Raw genomic sequence first — 21,163 nt, 5'->3', positions numbered from 1 at the left:
ACTGCCTTCCCCCCTCCACGATTGCTGAAGACCCCCACTCTGGTGTCACAGGTGTCCTGAGCCGAATACTCAGTTCACCAGAGCTGCCCACACAAACCAGCCCCTACTCGCCCCTCCCCCCGCCTGCGCCTAGCCTCTTCAGTTCTCCTCGTCCAACGGAAAGGCTACACACCACTTCAGTAGCTGTGAGGGTGAAGCTGTGCTTTAACCTTCCAGCCGTGGCTGTGTTCAGCAGCACAGACCATACTGCAGGTTCCATACTGAGAACCCCCACCACCGCATCCACATTTGTCCCTCACCTTCAGCTGGTCAGAGTCATGTAGCACTGAAAGGCCATTCTGTACAGACAGTCCCTGCTGACCAAACATCTACACTAGTCCTATACCAATTCTGGTTTATTCTCCACACACTTCCATCAAATCCCCCCAGATTCCAACCCTCACCTACACACTGGAAACAATATATAGCGGCTAATTAACACCTCCCAACCCACAGTGCAAGGCAACCCTCTCAGGCCCCCCTCCACCCCTATACTGCACTGTGCAGTCTGAGAAAAATGCCCACGATCCCGCTGAACCTCTCCCCAATCCCCCAACTTCTCCCTGGAACATCCGGATTTCTGTTCCGAAATCCAGCTCTCAGGAACACAACAGAGACTTGGACCTGACAAAGAAGTCCCCCATCATTGAGCCCAATCATCTTCAGTCCTTACAGAAGGAACGATCTCTACATGTACTGAATTCAACCCCATCACCGAGCCTAACCACCTTCAGTCCTTACAGAAGGAACGATCTCTACATGTACTGAACAGTCCCACATCATCAACCCAACCATTTTCAGCCCTTGCAAGAGGAATGATCTCTACGTGTACTGAACATTCTCGTCATTGAACCCAACAGTCTTCACTCCTTACAGAAGACCTCTACATGTACTGAAACAGCATCAGTCTCTGGGTCTTTCTCACTGAGGAACCCCCATAGGGGTAGGTTTATCCTCACTCAATGAGCATAGTACAGCACAGTACAAGCCCTTCAGCCCACAATGTTTTGCTGACCTTTTAACCTTCTCTAAGATCAATCTAATCCTATCCTCCCACACAGCCCTCCATATTTTCTTTCATCCATGCACCTTTCTAAGAGTCTCTTAAATGTCCCTAATGCATCTGCCTCTACCACCACTCCTGGCAGCACGTTCCACATGCCCACCACTCTGTGTAAAAAAAAACTAACTCCACCAACACCCCTATACTTTCCTCCAATCACCTTAAAATGATGTCTTCTCGTATTAGCCATTTCCTGGGAAAAAGTCTCCGACTATCCACTTGATTAACACCTCTCTTTATCTAGTACACCCTTATCAAATGTTCTCTCATTGTCCTTCACTCTGAAGAGAAAAGCCCCAGCTCACTCAGCCTATCCTCATAAAACACGCTCTCTAATCCAGGCATCATCCTGGTAAATCTCCTCTGCCCCTCTCTAAAGCTTCCACACCCTTCCTATAATGAGGCAACCAGAACTAAACACAATACATCAAGTGTGGGTCTAACCAGGGTTTTATAGAGGTGCAACATTACCTCCCACCTCTTGAACTCAATCCCCCAACTTACGAAGGCCAAAAGACCATACATCCTCTCACTCAGCTTATTAATTTGAGCAGTAACTTTAAGGGATCTATGGGCACGATATGAAGGTGTCCCTTTGTTTCAAGCAGACCACACAAAGAAAGGGTCCTTCCTCTCATCACCAGAAGAACATAAAAACCCTAACTTCTGTTGACAGGTCGCACTGATCATCGTTCCCAGGCTCCAACTCTGGGAAAACGGCGTGTAAAAAGGTCAACAGACGTGTCCAGCATGTTCAGGCTGGGCCTTGACTGGTGAGCCTGGGTGGGTGATGAAGATGATTCATGAGTGACAGACAGAATGGCTGCGAGGCTGATGAACAGGCACGGGCGATGAGCTATCAGCACAGCTTGCCAGGACGTACAACGTATACTGGAGCACCACACAAGCCAGGAGCCTCGGTGTCATGAACGGGTTAATGGATAAAAAGTGTTTGATGGCTCTGGGCCTGTACTCACTGAAGTTTAGGACAGTGAGGGGGATCACATTGAAAACTATCGAATATTGTAAAGTCTAGATAGAGTGAATGTGAAGATGATGTTTCCTATGGTGGGGGAGTCTAGGACCAGAGGACACAGACTCAGAATAGAGGAACATCCATTTAAAATGGATGAAGGGATTTCTATAGTCAGAGGGTGGAGAATCTGTGGAATTCATTGTCACAGATGGCTATGGAGGCATAGTCATTGGATATATTTAAAGCAGAGGTTGATAGGTTCTTGATTAGTCAGGGCACCACACGTTACGGAGAGAAGGCAGGAGAATGGGGTTGAGAGGGATAATAAGTCAGCCATGATTGAATGGCTGGGCAAACTCGATGGGCTGAATTGCTGAAAGTCTCGTGGTGTGCCCCAGGAATGGTTATGGAATGGAAGTGCAGATATTTCAGGTAGCCTTGAGCCCCTGCATGCGGGCTGAGCCGGTGAGAGCTCGCGACATCACTGACAACGTACAGGACAAATACCACAGCGATTCAACATGCCCATCGATGGAATCGTGTGTATGGGGTGGTTACCTGAGTCACAGGCCATCAGCAGCACTTAACACAAGAAAAGAGAGAAATCTCATTTACACATGACACTTTAACACATCAGTCCGTAGCAACAGCTCCCCAATACAGATACACTACGTACCTGACTGGTCTGGGTATGCCTTACACAGGCAGAGCAGGACATGCACATTGAACTTTCTCACAGGATATTACACAGCCATTCTGCCCACTGAATCCATCCTGGCCCACAGAACAATCCCATTATCACCACTCCCCAACTCTTGTTTCTAGTAGGTTAATTGGTCATTGTAAATTGTCCCACGATGAGGCTGGGGTTAAATCGGTGGGTTGCTCTGTGGCGAGGCTCGAAGGGCCTGATCCACTCTGTACTGCTAATTAAAAATAAATACACAAAGTTCGCATTCCCTGGCATCTGATGAACGCAGACCCACCATCCAAGGCTTGGGTGCGTGCAGTCAGGGAGTTGCTGAGCTTGTTTCTATGGTTACGGTTTTCAGTGAACTATCGTCAGAATTGCTGCTCCAATCCAGTCCATCATGGGTAGAGCCCTCCCGACCACTGGGCACATCTACATGAAACACTGCTGCAGGAAAGCAGCGTCCATCATCACATCATGATGGCTTCTCACTGCTGAAGGTACAGGAGCCACAGGAGTCACACCACCAGGTTCAGGAACAGTTACTACCCCTCAACCATCAGGCTCTTCAACCAGAGAGGATAACTTCACTCACCCCGTCACTGAACTGTTCCCACAACCTATGCACTCACTTTCAAGATCTCTTCATCTCATGTTCTCAATAATTATTGCTTATTTATCATTACTATTTCTTTTTCCCTTTGGTATTTTCAGATTGTCTTTTGCAAACTGGTTGTCCACCTTGTTGATGCAGTCTTTTATTTATTCTGTTATGGTTGCTGGTTTACTGTGAACACCCACAATAAAATGAATCTCAGGGTTGTACATGGTGACGTATATGTACTTTCAACTTTAAACTTGTCAACTGGAAATGAACTTAAATATCTTCAATCTTGATTTATGAACCAACAGCTAAGGCACAGATGCCAACTCCTGAAAGGCAGAGACAGCTGGTGAGGGGTGAAGTCGAAGGTGTCTCACAGATAGCTGGTGAGGGGTGAAGTCTAAGGAGTCTCACAGACAGTTGGTGAGGGGTGAAGTCTAAGGTGTCTCAGAGACAGCTGGTAAGGGGTGAAGTCTAAAGGGTCTCACAGACAGCTGGTGAGGGGTGAAGTCTAACGTGTCTCAGAGACAGCTAGTGAGGGGTGAAGTCTAAGGTGTCTCAGACACAGCTGCTGAGGGGTGAAGTCGAAGGTGTCTCACAGACAGCTGGTAAGGGGTGAAGTCTAAGGGGTGTCACAGACAGCTGGTGAGGGGTGAAGTCTAAGGTGTCTCAGAGACAGCTAGTGAGGGGTGAAGTCTAACGTGTCTCAGACACAGCTGGTGAGGGGTGAAGTCTAAGGTGTCTCGCAGACAGCTGGTGAGGGGTGAAGTCTAAGCTGTCTCACAGACAGCTGGTGAGGGGTGAAGTCTAAGGAGTATCAGACACAGCTGGTGAGGAGTGAAGTCTAAGGTGTCTCAGAGACAGCTGGTGAGGAGTGAAGTCTAAGGTGTCTCACAGACAGCTGGTGAGGGGCGAAGTCTAAGGTGTCTCAGACAGTTGGTGAGGGGTGAAGTCTAAGGTGTCTCAGACAGTTGGTGAGGGGTGAAGTCTAAGGTGTCTCAGAGACAGCTGGTGAGGGGTGAAGTCTAAGGTGTCTCACAGACAGCTGGAGAGGGGTGAAGTTTAAGGTGTCTCACAGACAGCTGGTGAGGGGTGAAGTCTAAGGTGTCTGACTGACAGCTGGTGAGGGGTGAAATCTAAGGTGTCACAGAGACAACTGGTGAGGGGTCAAGTCTAAGGTGTCTCAGACACAGCTGGTAAGGGGTGAAGTCTAAGGTGTCTCAGAGACAGCTCGTGAGGAGTGAAGTCAAAGGTGTCTCACAGCCAGCTTGTGAGGGGTGAACTCAAAGGTGTCTCACAGACAGCTGGTGAGGGATGAAGTCTAAGGTGTCTAAGAGACAGCTGGTGAGGGGTGAAGTCTAAGGTGTCTCACAGACAGCTGGAGAGGGGTGAAGTTTAAGGCGTCTCACAGACAGCTGGTGAGGGGTGAAGTCTGAGGTGTCTGACAGACAGCTGGTGAGGGGTGAAGTCTAAGGTGTCTCACAGACAGCTGGTGAGGGGTGAAGTCTAAGGTGTCTCAGAGACAGCTGGTGAGGGGTGAAGTCGAAGGTATCTCAGACAGCTGGTGAAGGGTGAAGTCGAAGGTGTCTCACAGACAGCTGGTGAGGAGTGAAGTCTAAGGTGTCTCAGAGACAGCTCATGAGGAGTGAAGTCTAAGGTGTCTCAGAGACAGCTGGCGAGCGGTGAAGTCTAAGGTGTCTCAGATAGCTGGTCAGGGGTGAAGTCTAAGCTGCCTCAGAGACACCTGGTGAGGGATGAAGTCTAAGGTGTCTCAGAGACAGCTGGTGAGGGGTGAAGTTTAAGGTGTCTCACAGACAGCTGGTGAGGGGTGAAGTCTAAGGTGTCTGACTGACAGCTGGTGAGGGGTGAAATCTAAGGTGTCACAGAGACAACTGGTGAGGGGTCAAGTCTAAGGTGTCTCAGACACAGCTGGTAAGGGGTGAAGTCTAAGGTGTCTCAGAGACAGCTCGTGAGGAGTGAAGTCAAAGGTGTCTCACAGCCAGTTTGTGAGGGGTGAACTCAAAGGTGTCTCACAGACAGCTGGTGAGGGATGAAGTCTAAGGTGTCTAAGAGACAGCTGGTGAGGGGTGAAGTCTAAGGTGTCTCACAGACAGCTGGAGAGGGGTGAAGTTTAAGGCGTCTCACAGACAGCTGGTGAGGGGTGAAGTCTGAGGTGTCTGACAGACAGCTGGTGAGGGGTGAAGTCTAAGGTGTCTCACAGACAGCTGGTGAGGGGTGAAGTCTAAGGTGTCTCAGAGACAGCTGGTGAGGGGTGAAGTCGAAGGTATCTCAGACAGCTGGTGAAGGGTGAAGTCGAAGGTGTCTCACAGACAGCTGGTGAGGAGTGAAGTCTAAGGTGTCTCAGAGACAGCTCATGAGGAGTGAAGTCTAAGGTGTCTCAGAGACAGCTGGCGAGCGGTGAAGTCTAAGGTGTCTCAGATAGCTGGTCAGGGGTGAAGTCTAAGCTGCCTCAGAGACACCTGGTGAGGGATGAAGTCTAAGGTGTCTCAGAGACAGCTGGTGAGGGGTGAAGTCTAAGGTGTCTCACAGACAGCTGGTGAGGGGTGAAGTCTAAGGTGTCTCAGTGACAGCTGGTGAGGGGTGAAGTCTAAGGTGTCTCAGACAGCTGGTGAGGGGTGAAGTCTAAGGGGTCTCACAGACATCTGGTGAGGGCTGAGGTCTAAGGTGTCTCACAGACAGCTGGTGAGTGGTGAAGTCTAAGGTCTCTCAGACAGCTGGTGAGGGGTGAAGTCTAAGGTGTCTCACAGACAGCTGGTGAGGGGTGAAGTCTAAGGTGTCTCACGTACAGCTGGTGAGGTGTGAAGTCGAAGATGTCTCAGAGACACCTAGTGAGGGGTGAAATCTAAGGTGTCTCAGAGACAGCTGGTGACGGGTGAAGTCCATGGTGTCTCAGAGACAGCTGGTGAGGAGTGAAGTCTAAGGTGTCTCAGAGGCAGCTGGTGAGGAGTGAAGTCTAAGGTGTCTCAGAGACAGCTGATGAGGGGTGAAGTCTAAGGTGTCTCACAGACAGCTGGTGAGGGGTGAAGTTCAAGGTGTCTCACAGACAGCTGGTGAGGAGTTAAGTCGAAGGTGTCTCAGAGACAGCTGGTGAGGGGTGAAGTCCAAGGTGTCTCACAGACAGCTGGTGAGGGGTGAAGTCTAAGGTGTCCCAGAGACAGCTGGTGAGGGGAGGAAGTGTAAGGTGTCTCAGAGAAAGCAGGTGAAGAGTGAAGTCTAAGGTGTCGCACAGACAGCTGGTGAGGGGAGAAGTCTAAGGTGTCTCAGAGAAAGCTGGTGAGGAGTGAAGTCTAAGGTGTCTCAAGACAGCTGGTGAGGGTTGAAGTCTAAGGTGTCTCAGATACAGCTGGTGACGGGTGAAGTCTAAGGTGTCTCACAGACAGCTGGAGAGGGGTGAAGTTCAAGGTGTCTCACAGACAGCTGTTGAGGGTGAAGTCTAAGGTGTCTCTCAGACAGCTGTTGAGGGTGAAGTCTAAGGTGTCTCAGACAGCAGGTGAGGGGTGAAATCTAAGGTGTCTCAGCGACAGCTGGTGAGGGGTGAAGTCTAAGGTGTCTCAGACTGCTGGTGAGAAGTGAAGTCTAAGGTGTCTCACAGACAGCTGGTGAGGGTTGAAGTCTGAGGTGTCTCAGAGACTGCTGGTGTTGGGTAAAGTCAAAGCTGTCTCAGACAGCTGGTGAGGGGTGAAGTCTAAGGTGTCTCAGAGACAGCTGGTGTTGGGTGAACTCTAAGCTGTCTCAGACAGCTGGTGAGGGGTGAAGTCTAAGGTGTCTCAGAGACAGCTGGTGAGGGGTGAAGTCTGAGGAGTCACAGAGACAGCTGGTGAGGAGTGAAGTCTAAGGTATCTCAGACAGCTGGTGAGGGGTGAAGTCTAAGGTGTCTCAGAGACAGCTGGTGAGAGGTGAAGTCTAAGGTGTCTCAGAGACAGCTGGTGAGGAGTGAAGTCTAAGGTGTCTCAGAGACAGCTGGTGAGGGGTGAAGTCTAAGGTGTCTCACAGACAGCTGGTGAGGGGTGAAGTCAAAGGTGTTCAGAGACAGCTGGTGAGGGGTGAAGTCTAAGGTGTCTCACAGACAGCTGGTGAGGGGTGAAGTCTAAGGTGTCTCAGTGACAGCTGGTGAGGAGTGAAGTCTAAGGTGTCTCAGACAGCTGGTGAGGGGTGAAGTCTAAGGGGTCTCACAGACATCTGGTGAGGGCTGAAGTCTAAGGTGTCTCACAGACAGCTGGTGAGTGGTGAAGACCAAGGTATCTCAGACAGCTGTTGAGGAGTGAAGCTTAAGGTATCTCAAACACAGTTGGTGAGGGGAGAAGTCTCAGGTATCTCAGACAGCTGGTGAGGGGTGAAGATTAAGGTGTCTCACAGACAGCTGGTGAGGGGTGAAGTCTAAGGGGTCTCAGAGAAAGCTGGTGAGGAGTGAAGTCTAAGGTGTCTCAGACAGCTGGCGAGGGGTGAAGTCTAAGGTGTCTCAAAGACAGCTGGTGAGGGGTGAAGTCTAAGGTGTCTCACAGACAGCTGGTGAGGAGTGAAGTCTAAGGTGTCTCACACAGCTGGTGAGGGGTGAAGTCTAAGGTGTCACAGACAGCTGGTGAGGGGTGAAATCCAAGGTGTCTCAGCGACAGCTGGTAAGTGGTGAAGTCTAAGGTGTCTCAGACTGCTGGTGAGAAGTGAAGTCTAAGGTGTCTCACAGACAGCCGGTGAGGGATGAAGTCTAAGGTGTCTCATGTACAGCTGGTGAGGTGTGAAGTCTAAGATGTCTCAGAGACAGCTAGTGAGGGGTGAAATCTAAGGTGTTCAGAGACAGCTGGTGAGGAGTGAAGTCTAAGGTGTCTCACAGGCAGCTGGTGAGGAGTGAAGTCTAAGGTGTCTCAGAGACAGCTGGTGAGGGGTGAAGTCTAACGTGTCTCACAGACAGCTGGTGAGGGGTGAAGTTTAAGGTGTCGCACAGACAGCTGGTGAGGAGTTAAGTCGAAGGTGTCTCAGAGACAGCTGGTGAGGGGTGAAGTCTAAGGTGTCTCACAGACAGCTGGTGAGGAGTTAAGTCGAAGGTGTCTCACAGACAGCTGGTGAGGGGTGAAGTCTAAGGTGTCTCAGTGACAGCTGGTGAGGGGTGAAGTCTAAGGTGTCTCAGACAGCTGGTGAGGGGTGAAGTCTAAGGGGTCTCACAGACATCTGGTGAGGGCTGAAGTCCAAGGTGTCTCACAGACAGCTGGTGAGTGGTGAAGACTAAGGTATCTCAGACAGCTGTTGAGGAGTGAAGCTTAAGGTGTCTCAGACACAGTTGGTGAGGGGAGAAGTCTCAGACAGCTGGTGAGGGGTGAAGTCTAAGGTGTCTCACAGACAGCTGGTGAGCGGTGAAGTCTAAGGGGTCTCAGAGAAAGCTGGTGAGGAGTGAAGTCTAAGGTGTCTCAGACAGCTGGCGAGGGGTGAAGTCTAATGTGTCTCAAAGACAGCTGGGGAGGGGTGAAGTCTAAGGTGTCTCACAAACAGCTGTTGAGGGGTGAAGTCTAAAGTCTCTCAGACAGCTGGTGAGGGGTGAAGTCTAAGGTGTCTCTCAGACAGCTGTTGAGGGTAAAGTCTAAGGTGTCTCTCAGACAGCTGCTGAGGGCGAAGTCTAAGGTGTCTCAGACAGCAGGTGAGGGGTGAACTCTAGGGTGCCTCACACAGCTGGTGAGGGGTGAAGTCTTAGGTGTCACAGACAGCTGGTGAGGGGTGAAATCTAAGGTGTCTCAGCGACAGCTGGTGAGTGGTGAAGTCTAAGGTGTCTCAGACTGCTGGTGAGAAGTGAAGTCTAAGGTGTCTCACAGACAGCTGGTGAGGGATGAAGTCTAAGGTGTCTCACGTACAGCTGGTGAGGTGTGAAGTCGAAGATGTCTCAGAGACAGCTAGTGAGGGGTGAAATCTAAGGTGTCTCAGAGACAGCTGGTGAGGGGTGAAGTCTGAGGAGTCACAGAGACAGCTGGTGAGGGGTGAAGTCTAAGGTATCTCAGACAGCTGGTGAGGGGTGAAGTCTAAGGTGTCTCAGAGACAGCTGGTGAGGGGTGAAGTCTAAGGTGTCTCAGAGACAGCTGGTGAGGAGTGAAGTCTAAGGTGTCTCAGAGACAGCTGGTGAGGGGTGAAGTCTAAGGTGTCTCACAGACAGCTGGTGAGGGGTGAAGTCAAAGGTGTTCAGAGACAGCTGGTGAGGGGTGAAGTCTAAGGTGTCTCACAGACAGCTGGTGAGGGGTGAAGTCTAAGGTGTCTCAGTGACAGCTGGTGAGGAGTGAAGTCTAAGGTGTCTCAGACAGCTGGTGAGGGGTGAAGTCTAAGGGGTCTCACAGACATCTGGTGAGGGCTGAAGTCTAAGGTGTCTCACAGACAGCTGGTGAGTGGTGAAGACCAAGGTATCTCAGACAGCTGTTGAGGAGTGAAGCTTAAGGTATCTCAAACACAGTTGGTGAGGGGAGAAGTCTCAGGTATCTCAGACAGCTGGTGAGGGGTGAAGATTAAGGTGTCTCACAGACAGCTGGTGAGGGGTGAAGTCTAAGGGGTCTCAGAGAAAGCTGGTGAGGAGTGAAGTCTAAGGTGTCTCAGACAGCTGGCGAGGGGTGAAGTCTAAGGTGTCTCAAAGACAGCTGGTGAGGGGTGAAGTCTAAGGTGTCTCACAGACAGCTGGTGAGGAGTGAAGTCTAAGGTGTCTCACACAGCTGGTGAGGGGTGAAGTCTAAGGTGTCACAGACAGCTGGTGAGGGGTGAAATCCAAGGTGTCTCAGCGACAGCTGGTAAGTGGTGAAGTCTAAGGTGTCTCAGACTGCTGGTGAGAAGTGAAGTCTAAGGTGTCTCACAGACAGCCGGTGAGGGATGAAGTCTAAGGTGTCTCATGTACAGCTGGTGAGGTGTGAAGTCTAAGATGTCTCAGAGACAGCTAGTGAGGGGTGAAATCTAAGGTGTTCAGAGACAGCTGGTGAGGAGTGAAGTCTAAGGTGTCTCACAGGCAGCTGGTGAGGAGTGAAGTCTAAGGTGTCTCAGAGACAGCTGGTGAGGGGTGAAGTCTAACGTGTCTCACAGACAGCTGGTGAGGGGTGAAGTTTAAGGTGTCGCACAGACAGCTGGTGAGGAGTTAAGTCGAAGGTGTCTCAGAGACAGCTGGTGAGGGGTGAAGTCTAAGGTGTCTCACAGACAGCTGGTGAGGAGTTAAGTCGAAGGTGTCTCACAGACAGCTGGTGAGGGGTGAAGTCTAAGGTGTCTCAGTGACAGCTGGTGAGGGGTGAAGTCTAAGGTGTCTCAGACAGCTGGTGAGGGGTGAAGTCTAAGGGGTCTCACAGACATCTGGTGAGGGCTGAAGTCCAAGGTGTCTCACAGACAGCTGGTGAGTGGTGAAGACTAAGGTATCTCAGACAGCTGTTGAGGAGTGAAGCTTAAGGTGTCTCAGACACAGTTGGTGAGGGGAGAAGTCTCAGGTGTCTCAGACAGCTGGTGAGGGGTGAAGTCTAAGGTGTCTCACAGACAGCTGGTGAGCGGTGAAGTCTAAGGGGTCTCAGAGAAAGCTGGTGAGGAGTGAAGTCTAAGGTGTCTCAGACAGCTGGCGAGGGGTGAAGTCTAATGTGTCTCAAAGACAGCTGGGGAGGGGTGAAGTCTAAGGTGTCTCACAAACAGCTGTTGAGGGGTGAAGTCTAAAGTCTCTCAGACAGCTGGTGAGGGGTGAAGTCTAAGGTGTCTCTCAGACAGCTGTTGAGGGTAAAGTCTAAGGTGTCTCTCAGACAGCTGCTGAGGGCGAAGTCTAAGGTGTCTCAGACAGCAGGTGAGGGGTGAACTCTAGGGTGCCTCACACAGCTGGTGAGGGGTGAAGTCTTAGGTGTCACAGACAGCTGCTGAGGGGTGAAATCTAAGGTGTCTCAGCGACAGCTGGTGAGTGGTGAAGTCTAAGGTGTCTCAGACTGCTGGTGAGAAGTGAAGTCTAAGGTGTCTCACAGACAGCTGGTGAGGGATGAAGTCTAAGGTGTCTCACGTACAGCTGGTGAGGTGTGAAGTCGAAGATGTCTCAGAGACAGCTAGTGAGGGGTGAAATCTAAGGTGTCTCAGAGACAGCTGGTGACGGGTGAAGTCTATGGTGTCTCAGAGACAGCTGGTGAGGAGTGAAGTCTAAGGTGTCTCAGAGGCAGCTGGTGAGGAGTAAAGTCTAAGGTGTCTCAGAGACAGCTGGTGAGGGGTGAAGTCTAACGTGTCTCACAGACAGCTGGTGAGGGGTGAAGTTTAAGGTGTCTCACAGACAGCTGGTGAGGAGTTAAGTCTAAGGTGTCTCAGAGACAGCTGGTGAGGGGTGAAGTCTAAGGTGTCTCACAGACAGCTGGTGAGGGGTGAAGTCTAAGGTGTCCCAGAGACAGCTGGTGAGGGGAGAAGTGTAAGGTGTCTCAGAGAAAGCAGGTGAAGAGTGAAGTCTAAGGTGTCCCACAGACAGCTGGTGAGGGGAGAAGTCTAAGATGTCTCAGACAGTTGGTGAGGAGTGAAGTCTAAGGTGTCTCTCAGACAGCTGTTGAGGGTAAAGTCTAAGGTGTCTCTCAGACAGCTGCTGAGGGCGAAGTCTAAGGTGTCTCAGACAGCAGGTGAGGGGTGAACTCTAGGGTGCCTCACACAGCTGGTGAGGGGTGAAGTCTTAGGTGTCACAGACAGCTGGTGAGGGGTGAAATCTAAGGTGTCTCAGCGACAGCTGGTGAGTGGTGAAGTCTAAGGTGTCTCAGACTGCTGGTGAGAAGTGAAGTCTAAGGTGTCTCACAGACAGCTGGTGAGGGATGAAGTCTAAGGTGTCTCACGTACAGCTGGTGAGGTGTGAAGTCGAAGATGTCTCAGAGACAGCTAGTGAGGGGTGAAATCTAAGGTGTCTCAGAGACAGCTGGTGAGGGGTGAAGTCTGAGGAGTCACAGAGACAGCTGGTGAGGGGTGAAGTCTAAGGTATCTCAGACAGCTGGTGAGGGGTGAAGTCTAAGGTGTCTCAGAGACAGCTGGTGAGGGGTGAAGTCTAAGGTGTCTCAGAGACAGCTGGTGAGGAGTGAAGTCTAAGGTGTCTCAGAGACAGCTGGTGAGGGGTGAAGTCTAAGGTGTCTCACAGACAGCTGGTGAGGGGTGAAGTCAAAGGTGTTCAGAGACAGCTGGTGAGGGGTGAAGTCTAAGGTGTCTCACAGACAGCTGGTGAGGGGTGAAGTCTAAGGTGTCTCAGTGACAGCTGGTGAGGAGTGAAGTCTAAGGTGTCTCAGACAGCTGGTGAGGGGTGAAGTCTAAGGGGTCTCACAGACATCTGGTGAGGGCTGAAGTCTAAGGTGTCTCACAGACAGCTGGTGAGTGGTGAAGACCAAGGTATCTCAGACAGCTGTTGAGGAGTGAAGCTTAAGGTATCTCAAACACAGTTGGTGAGGGGAGAAGTCTCAGGTATCTCAGACAGCTGGTGAGGGGTGAAGATTAAGGTGTCTCACAGACAGCTGGTGAGGGGTGAAGTCTAAGGGGTCTCAGAGAAAGCTGGTGAGGAGTGAAGTCTAAGGTGTCTCAGACAGCTGGCGAGGGGTGAAGTCTAAGGTGTCTCAAAGACAGCTGGTGAGGGGTGAAGTCTAAGGTGTCTCACAGACAGCTGGTGAGGAGTGAAGTCTAAGGTGTCTCACACAGCTGGTGAGGGGTGAAGTCTAAGGTGTCACAGACAGCTGGTGAGGGGTGAAATCCAAGGTGTCTCAGCGACAGCTGGAAAGTGGTGAAGTCTAAGGTGTCTCAGACTGCTGGTGAGAAGTGAAGTCTAAGGTGTCTCACAGACAGCCGGTGAGGGATGAAGTCTAAGGTGTCTCATGTACAGCTGGTGAGGTGTGAAGTCTAAGATGTCTCAGAGACAGCTAGTGAGGGGTGAAATCTAAGGTGTTCAGAGACAGCTGGTGAGGAGTGAAGTCTAAGGTGTCTCACAGGCAGCTGGTGAGGAGTGAAGTCTAAGGTGTCTCAGAGACAGCTGGTGAGGGGTGAAGTCTAACGTGTCTCACAGACAGCTGGTGAGGGGTGAAGTTTAAGGTGTCGCACAGACAGCTGGTGAGGAGTTAAGTCGAAGGTGTCTCAGACACAGCTGGTGAGGGGTGAAGTCTAAGGTGTCTCACAGACAGCTGGTGAGGAGTTAAGTCGAAGGTGTCTCACAGACAGCTGGTGAGGGGTGAAGTCTAAGGGGTCTCAGAGAAAGCTGGTGAGGAGTGAAGTCTAAGGTGTCTCAGACAGCTGGCGAGGGGTGAAGTCTAATGTGTCTCAAAGACAGCTGGGGAGGGGTGAAGTCTAAGGTGTCTCACAAACAGCTGTTGAGGGGTGAAGTCTAAAGTCTCTCAGACAGCTGGTGAGGGGTGAAGTCTAAGGTGTCTCTCAGACAGCTGTTGATGGTAAAGTCTAAGGTGTCTCTCAGACAGCTGCTGAGGGCGAAGTCTAAGGTGTCTCAGACAGCAGGTGAGGGGTGAACTCTAGGGTGCCTCACACAGCTGGTGAGGGGTGAAGTCTTAGGTGTCACAGACAGCTGGTGAGGGGTGAAATCTAAGGTGTCTCAGCGACAGCTGGTGAGTGGTGAAGTCTAAGGTGTCTCAGACTGCTGGTGAGAAGTGAAGTCTAAGGTGTCTCACAGACAGCTGGTGAGGGATGAAGTCTAAGGTGTCTCACGTACAGCTGGTGAGGTGTGAAGTCGAAGATGTCTCAGAGACAGCTAGTGAGGGGTGAAATCTAAGGTGTCTCAGAGACAGCTGGTGACGGGTGAAGTCTATGGTGTCTCAGAGACAGCTGGTGAGGAGTGAAGTCTAAGGTGTCTCAGAGGCAGCTGGTGAGGAGTAAAGTCTAAGGTGTCTCAGAGACAGCTGGTGAGGGGTGAAGTCTAACGTGTCTCACAGACAGCTGGTGAGGGGTGAAGTTTAAGGTGTCTCACAGACAGCTGGTGAGGAGTTAAGTCTAAGGTGTCTCAGAGACAGCTGGTGAGGGGTGAAGTCTAAGGTGTCTCACAGACAGCTGGTGAGGGGTGAAGTCTAAGGTGTCCCAGAGACAGCTGTTGAGGGGAGAAGTGTAAGGTGTCTCAGAGAAAGCAGGTGAAGAGTGAAGTCTAAGGTGTCCCACAGACAGCTGGTGAGGGGAGAAGTCTAAGGTGTCTCAGACAGCTGGTGAGGGGTGAAGTCTAAGGTGTCTCACAGACAGCTGGTGAGGGTTGAAGTCTAAGATGTCTCAGACAGTTGGTGAGGAGTGAAGTCTAAGGTGTCTCTCAGACAGCTGTTGAGGGTAAAGTCTAAGGTGTCTCTCAGACAGCTGCTGAGGGCGAAGTCTAAGGTGTCTCAGACAGCAGGTGAGGGGTGAACTCTAGGGTGCCTCACACAGCTGGTGAGGGGTGAAGTCTTAGGTGTCACAGACAGCTGGTGAGGGGTGAAATCTAAGGTGTCTCAGCGACAGCTGGTGAGGAGTGAAGTCTAAGGTGTCTCACAGGCAGCTGGTGAGGAGTGAAGTCTAAGGTGTCTCAGAGACAGCTGGTGAGGGGTGAAGTCTAACGTGTCTCACAGACAGCTGGTGAGGGGTGAAGTTTAAGGTGTCGCACAGACAGCTGGTGAGGAGTTAAGTCGAAGGTGTCTCAGAGACAGCTGGTGAGGGGTGAAGTCTAAGGTGTCTCACAGACAGCTGGTGAGGAGTTAAGTCGAAGGTGTCTCACAGACAGCTGGTGAGGGGTGAAGTCTAAGGGGTCTCAGAGAAAGCTGGTGAGGAGTGAAGTCTAAGGTGTCTCTCAGACAGCTGTTGAGGGTAAAGTCTAAGGTGTCTCTCAGACAGCTGCTGAGGGCGAAGTCTAAGGTGTCTCAGACAGCAGGTGAGGGGTGAACTCTAGGGTGCCTCACACAGCTGGTGAGGGGTGAAGTCTTAGGTGTCACAGACAGCTGGTGAGGGGTGAAATCTAAGGTGTCTCAGCGACAGCTGGTGACGGGTGAAGTCTATGGTGTCTCAGAGACAGCTGGTGAGGAGTGAAGTCTAAGGTGTCTCAGAGGCAGCTGGTGAGGAGTAAAGTCTAAGGTGTCTCAGAGACAGCTGGTGAGGGGTGAAGTCTAACGTGTCTCACAGACAGCTGGTGAGGGGTGAAGTTTAAGGTGTCTCACAGACAGCTGGTGAGGAGTTAAGTCTAAGGTGTCTCAGAGACAGCTGGTGAGGGGTGAAGTCTAAGGTGTCTCACAGACAGCTGGTGAGGGGTGAAGTCTAAGGTGTCCCAGAGACAGCTGGTGAGGGGAGAAGTGTAAGGTGTCTCAGAGAAAGCAGGTGAAGAGTGAAGTCTAAGGTGTCCCACAGACAGCTGGTGAGGGGAGAAGTCTAAGGTGTCTCAGACAGCTGGTGAGGGGTGAAGTCTAAGGTGTCTCACAGACAGCTGGTGAGGGTTGAAGTCTAAGATGTCTCAGACAGTTGGTGAGGAGTGAAGTCTAAGGTGTCTCTCAGACAGCTGTTGAGGGTAAAGTCTAAGGTGTCTCTCAGACAGCTGCTGAGGGCGAAGTCTAAGGTGTCTCAGACAGCAGGTGAGGGGTGAACTCTAGGGTGCCTCACACAGCTGGTGAGGGGTGAAGTCTTAGGTGTCACAGACAGCTGGTGAGGGGTGAAATCTAAGGTGTCTCAGCGACAGCTGGTGAGTGGTGAAGTCTAAGGTGTCTCAGACTGCTGGTGAGAAGTGAAGTCTAAGGTGTCTCACAGACAGCTGGTGAGGGATGAAGTCTAAGGTGTCTCACGTACAGCTGGTGAGGTGTGAAGTCGAAGATGTCTCAGAGACAGCTAGTGAGGGGTGAAATCTAAGGTGTCTCAGAGACAGCTGGTGACGGGTGAAGTCTATGGTGTCTCAGAGACAGCTGGTGAGGAGTGAAGTCTAAGGTGTCTCAGAGGCAGCTGGTGAGGAGTAAAGTCTAAGGTGTCTCAGAGACAGCTGGTGAGGGGTGAAGTCTAACGTGTCTCACAGACAGCTGGTGAGGGGTGAAGTTTAAGGTGTCTCACAGACAGCTGGTGAGGAGTTAAGTCTAAGGTGTCTCAGAGACAGCTGGTGAGGGGTGAAGTCTAAGGTGTCTCACAGACAGCTGGTGAGGGGTGAAGTCTAAGGTGTCCCAGAGACAGCTGGTGAGGGGAGAAGTGTAAGGTGTCTCAGAGAAAGCAGGTGAAGAGTGAAGTCTAAGGTGTCCCACAGACAGCTGGTGAGGGGAGAAGTCTAAGGTGTCTCAGACAGCTGGTGAGGGGTGAAGTCTAAGGTGTCTCACAGACAGCTGGTGAGGGTTGAAGTCTAAGATGTCTCAGACAGTTGGTGAGGAGTGAAGTCTAAGGTGTCTCTCAGACAGCTGTTGAGGGTAAAGTCTAAGGTGTCTCTCAGACAGCTGCTGAGGGCGAAGTCTAAGGTGTCTCAGACAGCAGGTGAGGGGTGAACTCTAGGTGCCTCACACAGCTGGTGAGGGGTGAAGTCTTAGGTGTCACAGACAGCTGGTGAGGGGTGAAATCTAAGGTGTCTCAGCGACAGCTGGTGAGTGGTGAAGTCTAAGGTGTCTCAGACTGCTGGTGAGAAGTGAAGTCTAAGGTGTCTCACAGACAGCTGGTGAGGGATGAAGTCTAAGGTGTCTCACGTACAGCTGGTGAGGTGTGAAGTCGAAGATGTCTCAGAGACAGCTAGTGAGGGGTGAAATCTAAGGTGTCTCAGAGACAGCTGGTGAGGGGTGAAGTCTGAGGAGTCACAGAGACAGCTGGTGAGGGGTGAAGTCTAAGGTATCTCAGACAGCTGGTGAGGGGTGAAGTCTAAGGTGTCTCAGACAGCTGGTGAGGGGTGAAGTCTAAGGTGTCTCAGAGACAGCTGGTGAGGGGTGAAGTCTAAGGTGTCTCAGAGACAGCTGGTGAGGAGTGAAGTCTAAGGTGTCTCAGAGACAGCTGGTGAGGGGTGAAGTCTAAGGTGTCTCACAGACAGCTGGTGAGGGGTGAAGTTAAAGGTGTTCAGAGACAGCTGGTGAGGGGTGAAGTCTAAGGTGTCTCACAGACAGCTGGTGAGGGGTGAAGTCTAAGGTGTCTCAGTGACAGCTGGTGAGGAGTGAAGTCTAAGGTGTCTCAGACAGCTGGTGAGGGGTGAAGTCTAAGGGGTCTCACAGACATCTGGTGAGGGCTGAAGTCTAAGGTGTCTCACAGACAGCTGGTGAGTGGTGAAGACCAAGGTATCTCAGACAGCTGTTGAGGAGTGAAGCTTAAGGTATCTCAAACACAGTTGGTGAGGGGAGAAGTCTCAGGTATCTCAGACAGCTGGTGAGGGGTGAAGATTAAGGTGTCTCACAGACAGCTGGTGAGGGGTGAAGTCTAAGGGGTCTCAGAGAAAGCTGGTGAGGAGTGAAGTCTAAGGTGTCTCAGACAGCTGGCGAGGGGTGAAGTCTAAGGTGTCTCAAAGACAGCTGGTGAGGGGTGAAGTCTAAGGTGTCTCACAGACAGCTGGTGAGGAGTGAAGTCTAAGGTGTCTCACACAGCTGGTGAGGGGTGAAGTCTAAGGTGTCACAGACAGCTGGTGAGGGGTGAAATCCAAGGTGTCTCAGCGACAGCTGGTAAGTGGTGAAGTCTAAGGTGTCTCAGACTGCTGGTGAGAAGTGAAGTCTAAGGTGTCTCACAGACAGCCGGTGAGGGATGAAGTCTAAGGTGTCTCATGTACAGCTGGTGAGGTGTGAAGTCTAAGATGTCTCAGAGACAGCTAGTGAGGGGTGAAATCTAAGGTGTTCAGAGACAGCTGGTGAGGAGTGAAGTCTAAGGTGTCTCACAGGCAGCTGGTGAGGAGTGAAGTCTAAGGTGTCTCAGAGACAGCTGGTGAGGGGTGAAGTCTAACGTGTCTCACAGACAGCTGGTGAGGGGTGAAGTTTAAGGTGTCGCACAGACAGCTGGTGAGGAGTTAAGTCGAAGGTGTCTCAGAGACAGCTGGTGAGGGGTGAAGTCTAAGGTGTCTCACAGACAGCTGGTGAGGAGTTAAGTCGAAGGTGTCTCACAGACAGCTGGTGAGGGGTGAAGTCTAAGGGGTCTCAGAGAAAGCTGGTGAGGAGTGAAGTCTAAGGTGTCTCAGACAGCTGGCGAGGGGTGAAGTCTAATGTGTCTCAAAGACAGCTGGGGAGGGGTGAAGTCTAAGGTGTCTCACAAACAGCTGTTGAGGGGTGAAGTCTAAAGTCTCTCAGACAGCTGGTGAGGGGTGAAGTCTAAGGTGTCTCTCAGACAGCTGTTGAGGGTAAAGTCTAAGGTGTCTCTCAGACAGCTGCTGAGGGCGAAGTCTAAGGTGTCTCAGACAGCAGGTGAGGGGTGAACTCTAGGGTGCCTCACACAGCTGGTGAGGGGTGAAGTCTTAGGTGTCACAGACAGCTGGTGAGGGGTGAAATCTAAGGTGTCTCAGCGACAGCTGGTGAGTGGTGAAGTCTAAGGTGTCTCAGACTGCTGGTGAGAAGTGAAGTCTAAGGTGTCTCACAGACAGATGGTGAGGGATGAAGTCTAAGGTGTCTCACGTACAGCTGGTGAGGTGTGAAGTCGAAGATGTCTCAGAGACAGCTAGTGAGGGGTGAAATCTAAGGTGTCTCAGAGACAGCTGGTGACGGGTGAAGTCTATGGTGTCTCAGAGACAGCTGGTGAGGAGTGAAGTCTAAGGTGTCTCAGAGGCAGCTGGTGAGGAGTAAAGTCTAAGGTGTCTCAGAGACAGCTGGTGAGGGGTGAAGTCTAACGTGTCTCACAGACAGCTGGTGAGGGGTGAAGTTTAAGGTGTCTCACAGACAGCTGGTGAGGAGTTAAGTCTAAGGTGTCTCAGAGACAGCTGGTGAGGGGTGAAGTCTAAGGTGTCTCACAGACAGCTGGTGAGGGGTGAAGTCTAAGGTGTCCCAGAGACAGCTGGTGAGGGGAGAAGTGTAAGGTGTCTCAGAGAAAGCAGGTGAAGAGTGAAGTCTAAGGTGTCCCACAGACAGCTGGTGAGGGGAGAAGTCTAAGGTGTCTCAGACAGCTGGTGAGGGGTGAAGTCTAAGGTGTCTCACAGACAGCTGGTGAGGGTTGAAGTCTAAGATGTCTCAGACAGTTGGTGAGGAGTGAAGTCTAAGGTGTCTCTCAGACAGCTGTTGAGGGTAAAGTCTAAGGTGTCTCTCAGACAGCTGCTGAGGGCGAAGTCTAAGGTGTCTCAGACAGCAGGTGAGGGGTGAACTCTAGGGTGCCTCACACAGCTGGTGAGGGGTGAAGTCTTAGGTGTCACAGACAGCTGGTGAGGGGTGAAATCTAAGGTGTCTCAGCGACAGCTGGTGAGTGGTGAAGTCTAAGGTGTCTCAGACTGCTGGTGAGAAGTGAAGTCTAAGGTGTCTCACAGACAGCTGGTGAGGGATGAAGTCTAAGGTGTCTCACGTACAGCTGGTGAGGTGTGAAGTCGAAGATGTCTCAGAGACAGCTAGTGAGGGGTGAAATCTAAGGTGTCTCAGAGACAGCTGGTGAGGGGTGAAGTCTGAGGAGTCACAGAGACAGCTGGTGAGGGGTGAAGTCTAAGGTATCTCAGACAGCTGGTGAGGGGTGAAGTCTAAGGTGTCTCAGAGACAGCTGGTGAGGGGTGAAGTCTAAGGTGTCTCAGAGACAGCTGGTGAGGAGTGAAGTCTAAGGTGTCTCAGAGACAGCTGGTGAGGGGTGAAGTCTAAGGTGTCTCACAGACAGCTGGTGAGGGGTGAAGTCAAAGGTGTTCAGAGACAGCTGGTGAGGGGTGAAGTCTAAGGTGTCTCACAGACAGCTGGTGAGGGGTGAAGTCTAAGGTGTCTCAGTGACAGCTGGTGAGGAGTGAAGTCTAAGGTGTCTCAGACAGCTGGTGAGGGGTGAAGTCTAAGGGGTCTCACAGACATCTGGTGAGGGCTGAAGTCTAAGGTGTCTCACAGACAGCTGGTGAGTGGTGAAGACCAAGGTATCTCAGACAGCTGTTGAGGAGTGAAGCTTAAGGTATCTCAAACACAGTTGGTGAGGGGAGAAGTCTCAGGTATCTCAGACAGCTGGTGAGGGGTGAAGATTAAGGTGTCTCACAGACAGCTGGTGAGGGGTGAAGTCTAAGGGGTCTCAGAGAAAGCTGGTGAGGAGTGAAGTCTAAGGTGTCTCAGACAGCTGGCGAGGGGTGAAGTCTAAGGTGTCTCAAAGACAGCTGGTGAGGGGTGAAGTCTAAGGTGTCTCACAGACAGCTGGTGAGGAGTGAAGTCTAAGGTGTCTCACACAGCTGGTGAGGGGTGAAGTCTAAGGTGTCACAGACAGCTGGTGAGGGGTGAAATCCAAGGTGTCTCAGCGACAGCTGGTAAGTGGTGAAGTCTAAGGTGTCTCAGACTGCTGGTGAGAAGTGAAGTCTAAGGTGTCTCACAGACAGCCGGTGAGGGATGAAGTCTAAGGTGTCTCATGTACAGCTGGTGAGAAGTGAAGTCTAAGGTGTCTCACAGACAGCTAGTGAGGGGTGAAATCTAAGGTGTTCAGAGACAGCTGGTGAGGAGTGAAGTCTAAGGTGTCTCACAGGCAGCTGGTGAGGAGTGAAGTCTAAGGTGTCTCAGAGACAGCTGGTGAGGGGTGAAGTCTAACGTGTCTCACAGACAGCTGGTGAGGGGTGAAGTTTAAGGTGTCGCACAGACAGCTGGTGAGGAGTTAAGTCGAAGGTGTCTCAGAGACAGCTGGTGAGGGGTGAAGTCTAAGGTGTCTCACAGACAGCTGGTGAGGAGTTAAGTCGAAGGTGTCTCACAGACAGCTGGTGAGGGGTGAAGTCTAAGGGGTCTCAGAGAAAGCTGGTGAGGAGTGAAGTCTACGGTGTCT

General features: G+C 51.5%; 1 protein-coding gene across 2 annotated transcripts in view; it reads right to left on the bottom strand.

Annotated features, from left to right (window-relative positions):
* stx2b (syntaxin 2b) overlaps positions 1-21,163 on the bottom strand; it is a 126,162-nt gene that overhangs the window by 6,283 nt on the left and 98,716 nt on the right. The gene's annotated exons all lie outside the window — the stretch shown is intronic.

Source organism: Mobula birostris, chromosome 22 (genome assembly GCF_030028105.1).
Source record: "Mobula birostris isolate sMobBir1 chromosome 22, sMobBir1.hap1, whole genome shotgun sequence".
In the NCBI taxonomy this organism is placed as follows: Eukaryota; Metazoa; Chordata; class Chondrichthyes; order Myliobatiformes; family Myliobatidae; genus Mobula; species Mobula birostris.
The sequence above is the reverse complement of the archived record's forward strand: the minus strand, read 5'-3'. Positions and strand labels throughout refer to the sequence as shown.